The sequence below is a fragment of the Protopterus annectens genome, chromosome 1.part0, assembly GCF_019279795.1.
Source record: "Protopterus annectens isolate FY-2018-M chromosome 1.part0, PAN1.0, whole genome shotgun sequence".
In the NCBI taxonomy this organism is placed as follows: Eukaryota; Metazoa; Chordata; order Ceratodontiformes; family Protopteridae; genus Protopterus; species Protopterus annectens.
Genome location: NC_056725.1, coordinates 553,487,991 through 553,490,091, shown reverse-complemented (window position 1 = coordinate 553,490,091; position 2,101 = coordinate 553,487,991).

Sequence of the window (2,101 nt, the reverse complement as noted above, 5' to 3'; positions counted from 1 at the left end):
CCTACCTGTTACACTTGGAGTTCCCAAGGATCTATTCTTGGCCCTCTTCTCTTCACCATCTTTGTTAATGACCTTCCCACAATCACCCCCCATGCCACATGCATTCAATATGCAGATGATTCGACTATCATCAGCACTGCCTCCAACCTGGCAGACCTCACTGCTTCAATCCAAGACACCTTCAACCTAATAGAAAAATGGTTCTCAAGTCGTCAACTAGTTCTCAACCCCAACAAAACAAAACTACTTACTTTCTCACCCACTAACAAGACTCTTCCCCCCACCTTCTCTATTACATCCTCCAATGGAATCACTATATCACCAGAAGCTCACACAAAGCTATTAGGTGTTACCATTGATAACTCCCTTAAATTTGACACCCATTTCAATCTAACCATCAAAACCGTCAATAAAAAGCTTGGCTCTCTATAAAGTAAAACACTTTCTCACTCCTCACGCTAAAATTACAATTGCCAGCACACACCTACTATCAACTCTTTTCTATGCCTCCCCCCTTTTTGCAAACCTAAACAAGACAACCCTTAACAAACTTGCTTCTTGTTACAATCACATAGCTAGATTTGCCACAAATTCCACCTTTAGAACGCACCACTGCACTAACTTGAAGCAACTAGGGTGGTTAGAGTTTTCCAGCCAACTCCATTTCAACCAACTCAAAACGGCTCACCAGATACTGTATCACCCAGAGAAAACACCAGCTCTGAACAACATCATTCACCCCTATATTAACCTGCAATCTTTACGCTCCTCCAATAAGATCTTAGCTCAAACTACCAAAGCCAATAATTCTGCTGGGGATTCTCTATTTTCAAACTTTGTAGGTAAAATGTGGAACTCTCTACCGACCATGCTCACCTCAGAACCTTCACTCCTACAATTCAAAAAAAAGCTTAAACCCCATCTCAATACTCTCTGGCAATGTCCCTGTTCCAAACCTGATTAACCACTATCATTTACCCTTCTCTTACCTCACTATCCTTAACCACTTTTTAACAAGGCGCCTCGCCTTTGTAACTGACCTTTGTCTTTTTTTTATATGCTGCTGTTATTTTTTTCCCAAGATGCGATGTATCTTTATATTGTATTTAGAACTCAACTATCTTCCTTTTTTGCATTAACAATGTTCATATGTCTGTTATGTACCTGGAGCTTTTCTCCCCGGGCCTCCGCTGAAAATGGACATGTATCCAGTCGGACTCTCCCGGTTAACAAATGTAAAATAAAAAATAAATAAAATAAATAAATACTTATCAGTTCCGAAGGGGACTTTGAGATATATAACTATACTGTTTTAACTATTACTCAAGATGTGGTGGACTTTTTCTCCAAAGGTTTGTCCTTTGTCCCTGATACGAATATGGACATTGTTAAAACCATAATGGATTTGAAATTATTTGTTCATAAATTAAATTTGAATGCCCTTATGGGGGGGAAGTCCACTTTAGCTAATTCCCTTAGGGTTTCAAGTCTCTTTAATCCACCACTACACACAAGTTTAAGTTCTTTTGTAAAAATATGTGAGATGGATTTAAGAGCTATCGCTAACCATAGGGACACTAAAAAGAATATTAATATTAACATCACAAGAAATGAGCGTGACTTTTTGAATCTATTGCATGAATGTAACATCAGGGTGATGAAACCCGATAAAGGGGGAGGGCTTGTCTTTATGGACCAGAATACATACATCGAAAGCATGAATAAACACCTCACTACTAGGGCTTACACACAGGTTAGCATTAATGAATTGAATATGGCATATAAAAGTATTACAACCATTCTGGATGACCTCTTTTTGGAAGAAGCTACTGATATAGATGTGCATCAATACTTGACCATGATTGGCCCTAGAGTACCAGCCCTGTTTGCGTCACCTAAGATCCATAAGAGATGTAATGATCCCCCTTTTAGACCCATTGTTGATGGATGGGGGTCTGTGACATATGGATGCGCTAAATATATAGATAGCATCCTAAGGCCCCTTGTAGAACAAGAGCCCCAGATTTGTAAGGACTCGTGGAGTTTCCTGAATGACATAAGTAAGCTGCATTTCCAACAAAACTCCTGTTTTCTCACAATC